General features: G+C 44.0%; 1 pseudogene; it reads left to right on the top strand.

Moving 5' to 3' along the window:
• The first annotated feature begins 10,577 nt into the window (after positions 1–10,577).
• LOC134374971 (olfactory receptor 8B8-like) lies at positions 10,578–11,497 on the top strand (annotated as a pseudogene).
• Positions 11,498–17,322: the final 5,825 nt, after the last annotated feature.

Below are 17,322 nucleotides of genomic sequence, written 5' to 3'. Positions count from 1 at the left end.
AGTAACAGGGAGTTTACCTGGGGCCGGAGTCCAGGGTATGGTGGAGTGACAGTCGGCCCGCCTGTACTTCCTTGCCCCCCCGACACTGGCCCAGGACGCCCTCCGCCACCAGCCCCGCCAGAGAACCGCAGAGGGAGTGGGAGCGGGGCCCCCGCGCCAGGCCAAGCAAGTGGGAGGGCTCAGCGATGGCCGAGCAGGGCGGAGCTGCCCGCACCTGGGAAAATGGAGGCAGCACCGGGCGGTGAGTGGCCTGGTGGTGCAGGCGGGAGCCGCGTGGGCATCCACCCCCCGAACAGAGCTGTGCCAGGGGTCACTCACAGTGCTGTGCCAGGTCGGGTGCTCGCTCTCTGTCTCTGGTTTGCCGCCTTTCCCAGTTCTCGGCCGCTGCCGTCTCAGGCTGTTCAGTCGTGGCGCGGCTCGGGTGCTCCCAGGAATCTTCTTTAATGCCGGCCTGAAACCTTGAGTTCTGAATAGGGCAGCTGGCCGCCTTCAGCGCGGCCCCGGCCTCCGGGATCCTGGCTGCATCCACAGCAGCCCTGGCGCCATGTTCCCTGTTTCGAGTCTCACTTTTGCAGCTAAGAAACAGTTCTTTTCCTGCTCCACACTTCAAAGCTGTTGCCTGTAAATGAGGCAGCCTCTCCTGCCGGGGGCAAAGTGGCGGTCACCCCCCACGACCGGTCAGCAGCAGCAGTCCTCCCTTAAGAGATGGCGAGAGGAAGGTCCACAAGTTTCCCGGCTGCCTGAGTCCCAGTGGCCGCCTTTTCCACCCTGAAATAATAAAACTTCTTAAAGAAAACATAGGAGAAACACTTCAGGAAGTAGGACTGGACACAGACTTCATGAATATGACCCCAAAAGCATAGGCAACCAAAGGAAAAATAAACAAATGCGATTATTTCAAACTAAAAAGCTTCTGCACAGCAAAAGAAACAATTAACAGAGTTAAAAGACAACCAACAGAGTGGGAGAAAATATTTGCAAAATATACATCTGACAAAGGATTAATATCCAGAATATATAAGGAACTCAAACAACTTTACAAGAAGAAAACAAGCAACCAAATTAAAAAATGGGTAAAAGAGCTAAGTAGGCATTTCTCTAAGGAAGATATACAAATGGCCAACAGACATATGAAAAAATGCTCAACATCACTCAGCATCTGGGAAATGCAAATCAAAACCACACTGAGATACCATCTAACCCCAGTTAGGATGGCTAAAATCCAAAAGACTCTGAACGATAAATGCTGGCGAGGTTGCAGAGAAAAAGGAACTCTCATACATTGTTGGTGGGACTGCAAAATGGTGCAGCCTCTATGGAAAATGGTATGGAGGTTCCTCAAACAATTGCAGATAGATCTACCATACGACCCAGCTATCCCACTGTTGGGAATATACCCAGAGGAATGGAAATCATCAAGTCGAAGGTATACCTGTTCCCCAATGTTTATCGCAGCACTCTTTACAATAGCCAAGAGTTGGAACCAGCCCAAATGCCAACATCGGATGAGTGGATACAGAAAATGTGGTACATGTACACAATGGAATACTACTCAGGTATAAAAACGAATGAAATACTGCCATTTGCAACAACATGGATGGACCTTGAGAGAATTATATTAAGTGAAACAAGTCAGGCACAGAAAGAGAAATACCACATGTTCTCACTTATTGGTGGGAGCTAAAAACTAATATATAAATTCACACACACACACACACACAAAAAAAAAAAAAACGGGGGGGGAAGAAGATATAACAACCACAATTACTTGAAGTTGATACGACAAGCAAACAGAAAGGACATTGTTGGGGTGGAGGGGGGGAGGGAGAAGGTAGGGAGGTTTTGGTGATGGGGAGCAATAATCAGCCACAATGTATATCGACAAAATAAAATTTTTTAAAAAATAATAAAATAAATAAATAAATAATAAATAAATAAATAAATAAATAAATAAATTAGATGTCCCCATCCCGCAGCGTGGCCTCTCTCCTGAGCTTTCTGAGCTCTCCACCACTGGGGCTGGAGGGGCACGGCTGGTAATTGGCCCCTGGGAATCCCGTCCAGGAGGAGCAGCGATGGTGCCAGAGGCTGCAGAGGACCGAGGCTAAAAGAGGCAGGTACTGAGGCTAGTTCACTGATAGTAATGGGGATGATAGGGCCTGGGCGATGGAGGCCACGTGGCAACACTTAATGGTCAGAAGACAGGACTCATAGTGACTGTGACAACTGATGGGGTCAGAGTGATAATCGTGGGAGTCTGACCTTCAGAGAGTTATGGAGATGGTTAATAGAACACAGCTTTCCTAGTGGAAAAATAGACGGGCAGCCAAGGGTACTGTTACGTGTGTATTCAAAGGAGACCAAAATCGAATAAGCAGGAGGCTGAGGGTGGTTACCCCAACAAAAAATCATGATCCCTTGCCTAGGGATTTGAACCTGAGCCAGTTTTCAGACCCGGAGCTGTTGACTAAAGAGGAGACTGGAACCCCAGGAGAAGGACCCTGCAGGACCTGATTCTGCCCCTCCTTTCCCAAAGGGAACTACATTTTCTATGGTAATTTTATCCTGGGGAAAGGCTAGTACTCAAGACATTTCAAAGATTGTTGGACACAGGGTCTGAGTTGATGCTGATATCCAGAGATCTGAAGCGTTGTCATGGTGCTCTTATTAGAGTAGGGACATATGGAATCCTGGCCAAAGTCCTGGCTCACGGTGGGTTTACTGTGTTCATAGACCCATCAGGGGGCCTGTGCAATTGAGACTGACATAGCTGGTAGCTGGAGTAACCTCCATGTTAGACTCTTGGCCTGTAGTGTAAGATATTAGAGTGGTGAAGTCCAAAAGCAACCCTCTGAAACTCTCAACCACCTCCAGCCAGAATAGTGAATGTAAAGCAGTATCTATCACATCTTGAGGGAAAAAGCAGAGCCTAGTGCCATGCTTAAGAATCTGAAAAACAAATCCCACATTCATTTGGGACAGCCTGTGGACAGTGGTGCTGCCTGAGACCTTATGGACAAGAAATTCAAATCTATACCCAGAATAGATGTCTGTTTCTGTGAGAAACAGAATAATCTGTTGACCTTCTAGGATAGAAGGGGCCCAATGTAGACAGCTTGCCACCACATGGCTGGTTGGTCTCTTCAAGGAACAGTGCCATGCCAGTCTTAGCACTGGCCTCTATGCTGATAGATTGGGCATTCAGAGGTATCAGTAGCTAGACTGACCTTGTTAAGTATGAATCCATGGTGTTGGGCCCATACATGGCCTCGGTCTCTGCCACCATGGCCACTTTGTTCATGTGCCCATTGGGCTGGAATTGGGGTGGCCACTGACAGAGGCTACTTACCAACCAGCTGAGTCATTTTGTCTATGTGGTGTCTCTTCCACGGTGGATGCTCTCTTGGACCCCTCCTGGTACCAAGTGTTGTGCATGGACTTTCCAGAAAGCAGATGTGAGACAGAGTTAGGTATGCAAATGTTTTATTGAGGAGTAATACCTGTGAAAGGAAGAGGGGAAGCAGGATTGAGCAGGGGGAGGCATCAGATGGCAGTGCAAACATGATAAAATCTCTGCCAGCCCAATGGGACAGCTCCAAGCAAAGACTGGCACAAGTACCCTTGGACTGCCATCTTGCTCAATGACCAGCTGGGGCTCACTCCAAGAACAGGGTGAGCTTGGCTGCAAAATTGAGGCAGGTCTTACTGCAGCGAACAGCTTGAGGCTGTCTGCTAGCCACACTCCTTGCAGCTGGGCAGCATGTCTTTTCTTGAAGTAGGACCTGGACAGTGAGTCTGGCAGAAACTTTGTCCCACCAGTCTGTGTGTGGTCTGCTGGCTCTCCACCCCCACCCATCTTCCTCCCCTTTCCTTTCGTAGGCCTTACTCACCATGACCCTCATGCCTCTCAGAGAACTCCACCGGCACAGTCTGATGGCATCTCCGAGGGTACTTGTCTTGACAGCAGGTGCTTCATTTGTGTTTGAGGTCTGACCGCTGACCTCCTGAATGCCCAGCTCAGTTATCGGGCTCCAGAATTCTGTGTATGTTCTCCAGAGTGTGAGGCCTGCGGGCCACCCGGTGGGCAATAGTTAAGCAGGAGAAGCCCAGGCACTGGCAGCCAGAGGTATGTTTGTGAGTTTGTGATTCCCAGGGACAACTTCAGGCCAGGAGACTTTGGCTGCCAGGTGTGGCCTCTGCAGTATGGACTCCATCTGGGCCTGGATCTCTCTCCACCAGATCCTCCTCTGCTTCCCTGAGGGCCAGATGAAGAAAGAGAGACTTCTAGATTAAGTACCATGGACTGGCATAGCAAGGGGTCATAGGGCACCAGCACCTCCAAACAGGAGCTGTGTTCTGGAGAGTAGCTCATGCCACAGGGAGACCGTCAGCAGGGCTGGGGGCAGAGGGTCCCTCCCTTGTTCTGGGGGACCTGTAGTCGTTGAAACTGTCGCTGCACACTTTGCCATTAAGACTAAAAGCAGGGAGTGGCCATTTCATCAGAGAGGGGTTCCAGGAGAGAGGAGAGAGCAAGGAACCAACTGCCTCCCTGAGCCTCCTCAAGCAAGCACAGATTCACCATTTTTCCAGTGAGGGGAACTGAGTGTCACTACCAATAACCTGCATCTCAGCAGCCCATTGTAATTTTGGTCATTTGTTCTATTAAGAGGAATCATGTGAAACTAACATTTTTATAGGTTGAAAAACAGCGAAATACTGGCAATTTTATCTGGTTCAACTTAAAATAGAGAGTTGAATTTGTTAGGAGTATACGTATGTTCCCAGTTTAGGATATCTATTTAAGGACTTTTTCCATAGCCACTATTCCTGAACGCCTCCTACAGGCCAGCCACCAAACAGAGCACTTACTGTTCGTTACCTGATTCTATTCTCACAGCAACCCAGAGAGTGCATACAATTACCAGTTACCCCTCTTTCAGGTGAAGAAAGATAGGCACAGAGAGGGTAAGTAGCACGCCTAGGGACACACAGCTAGTGAGTGACAGAGGTGGAATGAAGACTTACACCTATCTGACCCATGAACTCATGGTCTCACCCCTGCACAGATTGTGCACAAAGTCCTCTGTGCAGCCTCCAGCGGGTAGAATGGGGGTGTACACTGGACATTTGAGTTAAAGAACCTATTCAGAGAGTCTGGATTGAGTGATCCCTATGTGACCATGAGGGTTAGATATAGGCTTTGCGAGGTCTAAAGCTTATTAAAACAAAACAAAACAAAAACCTTACTTTTGCAAATTTTGCAAAAACATATGTCCATGGGAACATTTTGCTAGGGCCTCTTCCTGGCCTTAGAAGGGGCTTGTGCAAGAGAGGGATCCTGAAGTTTAAGCTTCATTATCAAGGTTCTGACACCCAGAAGGTACAAGGTGTGCTGGTGTGCGTGTGTGAGTGTGTGCGCGCGTAAAACCTTAACTCCTTGTTAGCCATTTCCCTGGCTGAGGGCACCGCAGCTTCCTCTTGTGGCCACCAGGGGGAGGCGCTCCCTGGGAACTGTTTGCAGAGGAGCCTCACCCTCCCAGTGGCTCTCAGTGGCACCCACGGTCCCAGGACCACTCCCCGCTGTTATCCTCAGGCCCAGCCCTGCTGTGAGGAGAGAGAAGTTGCCAGTGAGGCCTCCTCTGCATCCTGCGGCCTCCGCTTTCAAAAAACAACTCACAAGGAAAGGAGGGTTTGGCTGTTGGAGGGAGCATATAGATTCTACCTGCATTATAGTGAGGAGGAAACTTTTATCCCCTTGGGAACTAGCCCTACAGAACATTCCATCAGTGAAAATTAGCTAAATGTTTAAACTAGAAACATATACAGTTTAATTCATCTTTAACTCAGGTTTAAGAAAAGGGAGCGTTGAACTATCATGTAGGCGCATCCGGTTTCTGTGCTGTCAGTTTGGAGAGAAAGACTGGCCAGCCCCCTGAGGTTCATGTCCCCGCATGTGGTCTGTCCCCTCACAACTGAGATCTCCTGGAACCCAGGACTGGCCTTTGTCCATTCCCTACCCCTTGACCTAGCACACGGAAGATCCCAATTTGTGTTTTCAAAATGAATAAGAGGACAGCGAAAGAAGGGGTCAGAACACGGGAGAAAGGAAATGATGACATAGAGAAGGGGAGACAGAGACTGACTACTGTTTATTCAAAGGGACTTTGAGAGTCTCTTCTTTGCAGGACTCTAGAAATATAGAAGAGAGGGGTTATTAAGGTAAAGAAGCTGGTGTTCCTGCTCAAAGGTAACTCACTCTCTTGTAAATAAGAGAAATATGCAAGAAACTGTGGTACTGGGCAAAGCACAAGGGCCTTCCTGGAGGGAAGTGCAGCCTCCTGGCCACCTAGGGCCTCGCTCTGATGAGACACTTGCTTTCAGGGTCTCCTAGCATCGAGCCTGTCTGATGAGAAAACTGAGAACGCCACTTGACTCTTATTCCTTTGTAGGTGACGTGTTAGTGTGTTTGTTTACATTTCTGGAATCTTTACCAACCTCTTGTATCCCCAGCATAATTAAACTTCCATGATGATAACATAGGTATATGTTGATGGAGTTATTTGTCATTCACTGTTCTGGAATCTTGGATGGAAGTCAAATGTTCTTCAGCTCTAGGAAATTTTCCTGTGTTGTATTTTGAAAAAACACCCGCCCCCCCCCATATACTTCTGTTCCCAGTTTGTAGGACTACTGCTGGTCAGATGGTGGAGTCCTGGACTGATGCTCTATAGCTCTTATCTTTTCTGTCACTTTTTTTTTGTTTGGTTGGCTTTTTAACCTCTTTTCTTTTAAAAAATTTTTATTAGCATATTCATTATTACAAATCATACTTATTCTTTATGCCCCTTATCCGTTCTCTCCCTTTCCCCTTCCCCCTCCTACCTCTAGTATCCATTGATTTGTTCTCTCCATTTGGAAGATTAACTGTTCCTGTGTTGGTTTGTTGCCTAGATGATCAAATCCTCCCCTAGTATCCTTTCTGTCACATTTTTTTGTTTGGTTGGCTTTTTTTTTTATTTTAAAGAAAATGTAATTTTATTAATATTATTTTTACATTCTAGGATGTTGAGGAGCAGTTGGGAGGAATGTTGTGAAGCTAAGGCTGGAGCTCACAGACACCTCGAGCCCGTTCACAAACCCTTCACACACAGGTCTACGAGCTAGGTAACAGGAAAGGGTCCTTGGAGCCGACCAGCAGTCCAGACAGAGCCACTGCTTCACACACTGAAGAACACACTAAAAGTAGCAACAAGCCAAAAGATACACGGGCACGCATGCGCACTAACTCTACTCCCACACAGCTTGTTTACAGAGAATGTGCCATATCATACCCAGCCGGACCACCTCTCTCTCCCTGAGAGCCGGGCTCCACTCCGCCTGGAAGCTGGGAGCCCGGACGTCTCCTGGGCTCGGGCCGGGCCGGCGGGCGCATGCAGGCTCCTCCGTCCGAGTGCGGGACGAGCGCGAGGGACCGGGCGGCTGAGGCGGACCCAGGAGGTAGGGCCGCGGCGAGGGCAGTAGTGTCCGGCCGAGGCGAAGGGAGGCGCGGGGTGCCTCGGGAGGGTCCGTGTGTCCGGGGCGGGGCGGCGGGTGCTGGGGCCGGATAAGGGGAGGCGATGGGGCGTGACCCCGGGGCCTGGCGGGCCGGGGGCTGCGAGTGTGGCGGGGCGGGGCGGCGGTGATGCCGGCGCAGGCCGAGAGATCCGGCGCCCTCCTCCGGGCAGGAGGAGTCTGGCGCTGGCCGCCATGTCTGCCCCGGGCTGCCGCGGCGGCGGGTGCTGGGGCCGGATAAGGGGAGGCGGTGGAGCGTGACCCCGGGGCCTGGCGGGCCGGGGGCTGCGAGTGTGGCGGGGCGGGGCGGCAGGGGACGCGGTGGCGAGGGCGTGGTGGCGGGCAGCGCCGGGAGCCCAGCAGGGCGGATGGTGGCAGGACAGCCCGCCTCGCCGGTCACTGTGCAGCGGCCGCGCGGCAGCGCGTGTGGGGGACGGCGCCTTCCCAGGCAGCCCAGGAGAGCCCCTTGCAGTCCACTCGCCGAGGCTCCGCGCCTGCGGGTCCTCCTTGCCGGGCCCTGCGCCCGTCTGCCCCCGGGAATTTTCTGAGGGGGTCATTGCATTTCTGGGAGGCCCCACCACCACCCCCCTTTTTCATTTTGGCTGAAACCCATTGCCCAGGCGGCTAAACTGGGGCAGGTGGGGCTGTCCGGGTGTCCCACCCACACCCCCAGGACAATGTAACCGGGGTTTCTGGGCTGTGGGAAACTCTGCCTCAGACTGGGACGGGTAATGGATGGCGCAAGGATCTAATCCTCAGCACTTTGTAGTGATGCAAGTTAAGAGACAGTCATCTCTCAAGTCCAAGTGGTGGTATCAGCGGTGATATATGGGGCAAGTTTGTATATATTATGTATATTCAAGTAGACATATTTGACTGTGTAAAGTTTTAAAACTTTTGTTTGGCAAAAGATACTTTAAGCAATCAGTGGACTAATAGTGGATTAGGACGAATTATATAGCTTCAATGCAGGTAACGTACAGAAGATTAGTATTCACTGTATTCCTCAATTGGTCAGGAAGAGAGAAAACAACCGCATAGAAATGGGGAAAGGACATAAATAGGTAAGTCAGAAAAGCAATTTCAAAAGGTTTACAAATTTATGAAAAGATGCTCAAGCTCAGTAATAGAATGCAATTTAAAGTAACTGTGATACATCACTTTACGCTTATCAGACTGTCACAGCTATAAACACCAATACCACTTCGGTTGGGAGAAGAAAAGAAAGTTTCATACATTGCCCGTGGAGATGTGATTATAGCTTTTACAAAAAGAATAAACTGAAATACAACATTCTGTGAATTTATCTCATTGAAATAAAAGTACTGGTATATCAAGGTGTATTCACATGATGATTATTTCAGCATTGTTTTTGGTGGTTAAAAACTGGTAAAATAACGAATTTATTAACATGGAGTGGTTGGGTAAGTTATATCTACAACACAGAATATTGGAGATATTTCAGCAAAGTATTTTTAATTGACAAAAGAAAGAGGTAAATAAAATAAGTACTTTGTAAGTCAAGTGTAAAGCCCCTATAATATTTGGTTATGTGAGTAAGTAGTAAAATATGAGAAGGTGTGTGCTAGGTTATAACCACGAATAACTGGGGATGATGAGTTTGAAGGGAGCTGAAGAAAGAAGGGGAGTGCTGAGCGAAAAAGGAAAAGGAAGTGATTTGTTTTAAAAGATATAAGGTATTATGCATCATATGATCATATATGTCATATTGTAATACATGTGTGGGAGGATATGTATGTACATGTAATATTTTGAGAGGTATTTTAAATGTCATTAGCTATGTGTGAACAATTTTATCTAATCAAAGAAGAACTGGGAGAAATAGAAGTGAAGGGAAAAATTTCTACCTTCTCTGCCCTGAGGAATGTACAATCCCTGATGTGAAAATCTGAGTTGAATATTGTCTCCAAAGACACCAGGGTCAAAGCATCTTCATGAGTGTATAAAGTTTCTTAAATCTGTCTTTCCTAAAAGATTTGAGTGATGGAGAGGGTCCTGGGAAAGCCTGTGTATCAAATCCCCAAGACCTTGAAGCTCAAAATAAAATAATTTACACGATGCTACATGTTATTTTGTTGGAAATAAAAGAACTGTTTGGATTCCTTTTTTTGTAGTTTAATGATCACTGCCTGGCAAATTCATAATTGAAAACCATGATCTTTATTTGATTGATTTTCTGAGTGAGTCAAAGACAGATTTATAAATGTGCTGAGCCTCTCTGCACAAAAGGAGGGTTTTAGTTCAGAACTAACCTTCTGCAGCAGCAAAGCTATTTCTCTTTGGAGAACAAAGGTGGAGGAAAAAACACAAGGACAGTTCTGATGCCTCTAGGCAGAAGGAGGATGAGCATTGAATCTTTATGTTTTTATGTCCTTCCATGGACTCTCTTTCTGCAGCTCTGACCCTGAGTTACAGATAATTAAATGGTCTGTGCAGGAGAAAAGTAGACATCAAAAGTACTGCTGAGATGATTCGGTTTGTAGTGCCTCCATTCTTTCTGCTCCTTATAGAATTTCCTGTGAAAGAGACCAAGGTTCTATTGCTGACAGTAACTTTCTTGCTGTATGTACTTCAGAAGCCAAAGGACCTCTGTGCGTCTCTGATTCCTTAATTCTGCCATGAACATGGTGCTCATGGTCTCCACCCTACACTGCATCCAGAATGGGCTGGTGGTCAGCACAGGTAGCCTGAGTATGGCTTATGAAGTTTGACAAGCATAAAGTGGAATAAGTGTTAGTGACACATTGAGTCAGAGAAAAGATGAGAAATCACTGCATTTCCTCCCCTGGACAAATTTCTCCCATATGCTTTCATTATGCCGATGCCTCCATGCACCTGTCTTTACGAGCAGTGCCAGATCCAGTTTTCTATCAGATAGTTAAACCTCAGCAGAGCCTTTGGCTTCTTGGCTTCAGAAGGGATTGGGCATGGCATTGCATGGTAAATCTGGGTTCTGTCTCAAATATGACTGTACTGTCCTATCTTTCAGATCCCACTGGAAGAGAATGGACATTGGAAACAGTTCCTTCATCATTTAGTTTACTCTTGTGTATCTAACAGAATATTCAGGGATCCAGTTCCCTCTCTTCTTCCTCTACCTAGGAATCCATGTAGTCACTGTCAGGAAAACTGGGTTGGTTTTTCTAACTGGACTGGATTCTAACCTTCACACTCCCATGTACTACTTCCTCTTTAAATTATCCTATATTGATCTTCTGTTATTACTCCATAACTGTTGGTAAACTTTGTGTCAAAGATGAACACCATCTCCTATGCAGGATGCATGACTTAGCTCTTTTTCTACTGCTTCTTTGTCAGTGCAGAGTGCTATGTGTTGACAGTGATGGCCTATGATTGCTATGTGGCCATCTGTAAGCCCCTGCTGTATAAGGTCACCATGTCTCCTCAGGTATGTTCTCTGCTGACTGTGATTGTGTATGTGGGGGCATTTATAGGTGCCTGGGCCCACACAGGGTGCATGATGAGGCTGACCTTCTGTTAGGCTAACACCATCAACCATTACATGCGTGACATCCTTCCCCTCCTGGAGCTCTCTTGCACCAGAACTCTCATCAATGAAATGATGGTTTTGGTGTTGTGGGCTTTGACGGTGGTGTGCTCAGCCTCACCATTATTGTCTCTTACACTTCATCCTCTCCAGCATCCTACATATTCACTCCACTGAAGGAAGGTCCAAAGCCTTCAGCACTTGTACCTCACATGCAGTTGTTGTTTCTGTTTTTTTTTAAGTCGAGGGTGTCCATGTCCCCCATCCTTCTCCTGTTTGTGTATGAATCAGGGGAAAGTGTGCACAGTCTTCTGTACCATTGTGGTGCCCATGCTCAATCCTCTGATCTACAGCTTCAGGAACAAGGAAGTTAAGGTTGCCCTGAGAAAAAGCTTGAGTAGAAAAACATTTTTCTGAACTAGGAGCAGTACTAATTGTCAGAAGACAATATGGTTTTCCCTTTGTCTCCTCCCTCCCACAACACCCCAGAGGTTTTTCACACAGACAGAAGTGAGATATAACAGAAAGATCAATGAATTTGGGATCAAAAGGCCGGCATTGAAAGCTTTGGAAAATAAAGACGTCATTATAGTTTTATAGGGTAGCTGGAAACAATAAGTTAATGTAAATTAAAGTGTGTATTGGGGCCAAATAGATGTGAGATTTATTCCCTCCTTTTCTCTTTTCCTTCTTCGTTTCCTTCCTTCCTCTCTCTCTTCTCCTCCAATGTTTTCCGCTTATATTTTAGAGGGAATTTTCAAACTCTTTTCAAATAAATTTACTAGTTTATTACAGATTACAGTCACCTGATTTTGGAAAGAATCCCTTCATCTACAACTTTAGGTAGAGTTTGCATCTGAACTTCAGACCTACATATTTCACTGCCTAGCATCTCCATTCGAGTTCTCCGTAGGCATCTGAACTCAATGTGACAATTAACCTTATCATGGCAGCACATCCAACCCCACTGAACTCTTTCTTCTTCCTGCGATCACCGTCATAGTGAACAGTACCATCACCTGTCTAACTGCTCAAACCCAAGAGGGGTGTCTTCCTTGATTCCTCTCCCTTTACTCATCACTTCTCACCCCTGCTTTGCAGTACTCAGTGCTGCTGTTACAGAGAACCCCTGTAATTTCCCCTTTTGACCCATTTCTCCTAGTATTACCTGATGAGATGGCTGTGCCTCCTCTGTACCTGCTGTCCATGTATGAGCAGAGCACTGTCCAGCTGTGAACCCCTGTAGTTTCCCAAATACAACACATTCTTTTTCCCTGAACACTTGTCCACAAGTTCTTCCCTCAGCCTAGAACACTCTCTCATATCCTCTTCTTTGCCTTGCTCAGCCTATCCATCCTTCAGGAATGAGATTACCCAGAACCTCTGCAAAGTCTTTCCTGAACAGAAAGACAAAGATAGATGAACTTGGGGGTATAATCTCATAGCATTCTATGCCTACCCTGTTGTGGTACAGGTCCCACTGTATAAAAACTTATTTTCCCCTCAAATCTCTCCCCCTCTAAGTCTATTGGCAGAAGCTGTATCTTGTTTGATATTGTTTCTCTATTACCTAAAACAGATTTGAGTCCCTGACCTAGAACAAGCACTTAATATTACATTTATAATCTGATTTTACTTACTTAATTATAAGAAAATTCTAAGAAACTTATTTGCAGGATAATTTTTGTTTAATATAAGGCAGTAATGTATATAAGAATGACATATCCAGCATGGTTTTTCAAACATAGTAGAAGAATAACTTGATAATTTATACAGCGTGTATGGGATTTCCCTTGTTTTCTTCTGGCTACCATCTTTGTAGATACATTTTGTTTATTGAACAGTGCTGCTTCCTAAATGGTTAAATAATATTTGCCTTTCCACATCACTCTTGTTAGCTGTTCCTCTCCCTTTTTTTTTCTTCTATGTTAATGTTCAGATATCAGCTGAAGAGAAACCCTGCTTCACTTATCCTGCCAGTTCCAGCTGCTCCTGTTGTATGTTTTACAGACTAACGTAAAAAATAAGGGCCTCAATAATAGCAGTTCTCACGTTCTTGTTTAATTGCCTGATTAGTTATCTGTCTTCTCTACTAGATGATGAAGACTTTCAGGATAGACAGCATGTGTGTTTTATTCACTATTATATCAACAATGCTTAGCCTGGCTTCTGGCCCTTAGTAAAGACTCAATAAATGTTGGTGGAATATTTATTTATTTCGCCTATATGTACACTTGTTATGACTTTAAGTTTTGACTTGAAAAGAGGACATGTTTGCGTAGAATAGTGACCCAAAGAATTGCTGCCACTTCTGTGTCATGGAATGATTTTTGTAATAATCTACTTTCATTAGGATTTTTTCTATCTTCTCTTAAAGCACAATGATGGAAAACAAAGCTTTATTTATTTTTATCTGGGTTGTTGTGTGTATTCAGGAGTCAGCAGTGGAAGATGTGAGTTGGGCAGACTTCGAGAGTAGAGCAGGTGAGCTCACAGCCTCTGGTGTTGGACTACCTGGGAGTTTGGCTCTCTCATTTACTAATTAAGTAGTCATAAAAAAAAAATTACCCAACTTTTCTGGATGTCAGTTTTTTCATCTCTAAAATGAAAATAGTAATACTGTCTCCTTCAAAAGATTTTATGAAGATCTCTATCCACTTGCTTGGTATTCAAGCTTCAGTAAATGGGATGTAGTTCTGAATATGCAGCTGTGTTGCAGTGTCATTTTTCTTTCTGAACCTCAGATTAAGAGCTTGCAAAATCAGAGGTTTGGCTGGATTATGCCCAGCATTCCACCCACTTTTAAAATCTTATGATAATTTTGTCTCAATTTTTTCATTTAAGCGATAATAGGATTGGGCTGGATCAACAATTCACAACCTGGATATTTGTCAGAGTCACTTACAAAACATTTAAAATTATGATCCCCCATTTCCATCTTAGATCTACTCAAACAGAAGATATTTGTGAGCAGGGCTCTGGTATCTGTACTTTTAAAATGTTTTTCAAACTATTATGACATTACTGTTTGGATGACTGGTGATTTAGGACTTTCCCACAACATTCAATGAGTTTACCACTATCTATTGACAGAGGGATATGTGGAAGATACTATAAATGTTGCTGAAAAGGTGGTTTCCTGGTGTCCAAAAGTTCATGAACTATTTCAAGAAGGAGAGAGGTGTCAGCACTGTTAAATACTGTAGAGACTAGGGGAGGTAAGCATCAGGTTATGTGCCTCATGTTGGAAATCTGCAAACTGGGTGAGAGAAATTGTATGAAAGTGGTAGAAGCAGAGATCTGATTACAATTGACTAGAAAGTGGAAGAGAATGAGGAGGCAGAAAAATATGCATAGCTTACTTATTCATCATATATTAGAATAACAGATCAGTGGAAAAACATAGAGATCTGGAAATAATTCCAAGTTCGTGTAAGAATTTGGCACACAATGTTAAAACAATGTATTTGCTATTTAGAAAAAAGTACAGGTAGATAATTACATTATTTCACATACCAAAATTAATTTCATGGTATTAAGCATTAATATTTAACAAATTTATCTATAAAGGAGCTAAGGAAAATATATGTGAATATTCATGTAACTTCAGCGTGAAGGTAGAAGAAACCACAAGAAAAAGCTTTTATTAAAAAAGCCCTATGGTGAATAACTGTTTAGATACAACGATAACAAATAAAAGTCATTAACTTTCACTTACTACTCTATGGTGAAATAGATATTTTGACGGGCTTATTTGTAACAAAATAATTAGATCCTGCGTTAAACATAATATTCATTAAATTGTTGTGTGCGCAGGATATACAGAGAATTACCAAGAAGAATAAAAAGGAGGAAGGAGGAAAGAAGGAAGAAAGGAAAGAAGAAATGAAGAAGGAAGAAGGGAAGAAAGAAGGAAAAGAAGGGAGAGTGGGAGGCAGAGAAAAAGAAAGGAAGGAAGAAAGAAAAGAAGCAAGTTAAAGAAAACTTTAAAAAAATAAATTACTGAAACTGGAGTAGTGATCTGTGAGTACACACATAAGGTCTCATCTGCAGGTGAAAAATTATAACAGCCATGAAGGCCAGCAACAAAGTCAGGGGCCTTAAAAAAAAAAAATCCAGGCCTCCAAAATTAAACCTGGGACATTAGAAGTAGGAGTGGGGGGTCCCAAGGTGATAGTGCCCTAGCTTTTTAAAAACAAGTCAAAAACCAAAAAATGAACAACTATAAATACTCTCTACAGGAAAGTGTTGTTAGCATCCTATGTTAGGTCCCTAGGTTTTCCAAAGCGTAAGATAAACGAAATATAATTTTATAATCAAAGATCACCAAATTTATAATAGGGGTGGGGGATGAGGAACAACCTCCAGAGTGTAATCAGAAAGATCAAATAAAAGATTTAGATCTTCATGGATTTTAGATGCTTCAAGAATGAGGGTACTTTAAAAAATTCATGGTAAGATTGCATTATCTTTCAATACTATTTTTCTACAAACTTTTTGAAGTACCCTCATATTAGGTATATAATATATAAATGTGTTATAAATATTATATAAAAATAATGATAAATAAAATGATTAAGGAATCAGCAGATAGAGTCCTACATGAGCAAGCCATAAGAGACTACAAAAAATTCAAAATAGAGCTTTTAGAAATACATTTGCTGGAATAAAATAATCTAAATTCAGAATAGACACAGATTACAAGAGGATCTGAAAAATTTCTTAAAATGCAGCACAGAGACAGTAAAAGATGAAAAATATGAAAGAAGCTAAGGATTGTGGAATATGGAATAATTAGGTCTCATACATGTCTACCTAGAGTCCTAAGACAAGAGAATAGAGAAATGATGAGAGAGATTACTTGAAACGAATGCTTAACATTTTCCGAGATCAGTGAAAGACATGAATCCACAGACACAGGCTAGTGTGGCTGGAGCAGAGTTAGTGAGGGAAGAGTGACAGGTACAAGGTCTGAAAGGTAACGAGGAGAGGTGAAGATCATGCAGTGATACAGGAAGCATAACATATATGAAGCAGAACAAATAAAAATAAACCCATTCCCAGACACATTATTAATAGTAAGTGCTACTGAACAAAAAAGACCAAGAAAATAATCTAAAATGGACAGAGAAGGATCACTCTGAAATGAATGGCAAAGTAACAAAGGCCCCTAAGAACAAATCAGAAGACAGTGAAATAATTTACTCATTCATTTATTCATTCATTTATATGACAACTGTTTATTTCTACTCCTCATAGTGTTTTAGCCACTATAAATATGCCCTCAAGTAGCTAATGTGAGCAAAATGAACCAAATACATGGTATCATAGGAGGTGGTAATCATGGGAAAAATGAAACAGATGAGCATAGAAAATGTTGGGGGAACATCTTTAAGTTGGGTGGTCAGAGAAGGTCTTGCTAAGTTGTTTTCAGAACAGAAACTTGAAGATGGTGAGGAGGTAAGCCATATAGACATCTGGGTGAAGAATATTCTAGAAAGGAGAATCAGTAGATGCAAAGGTGCTGAGGAATAGAAGTGGTGCCTGAGCAGTTAGAGAAACAACAGGAAGACCGTGTGAGTGGAGCAGTGTAAGGAGAGAGAAGTAGGTAAAGAAAAAAGACGTAAGCAAGGAGATTTACAGCTTTTACCAAGTGAGATGTGGAGTCGCTGGAGGGTTTTGGGCGTAGGAGTGAAATCATGTGACTTACATTATAACAGGATCATTCTGGCTAGTGTGTGTTGTGGTAAAGGTGAAAGTAGCGAGAACTATTTTGAGGCTATCGTAACAATGCAGGTAAGAGATAATGAGAGATTGAACCAGGATTGCAATAGAGGTGGTGAGAATCAGTTGTATAAGGATAGATTTGAAGGTAGAGGTCACAGGATTTGCTATTGATTGGATCTGGTCTAAAAGAGAAAGGAGGGGCCACTGGTGACTATACAGTTTTTGGCTTGACCACCTGAGAGGACTGAAGTTTTATTAATTCAAATGGAAAAACAGAGCAGGAGGAGCAGATTTTGGGGGCAAGATCAGAATACCAGTATAGGACATGGAGTGTTTGAGATGGTTGTTGGGATAAAAGCAGACATCCTGAGGAGGAACTTGGATGTAATAGTACAAAACTTAGAGGGAAGGTTAGGCCAGAGATATAAATTTGAGAGTCAATATACATGTTGAGGTTTACGGCCTTAAGACTGAAGGAAATCACCAAAGTGAAGCTTATATGAAGAGGTCCGAGA

Source organism: Cynocephalus volans, chromosome 4 (assembly GCF_027409185.1).
Source record: "Cynocephalus volans isolate mCynVol1 chromosome 4, mCynVol1.pri, whole genome shotgun sequence".
NCBI classification, from domain to species: Eukaryota; Metazoa; Chordata; class Mammalia; order Dermoptera; family Cynocephalidae; genus Cynocephalus; species Cynocephalus volans.
This window is presented reverse-complemented; position numbering and strand designations above follow the sequence as displayed.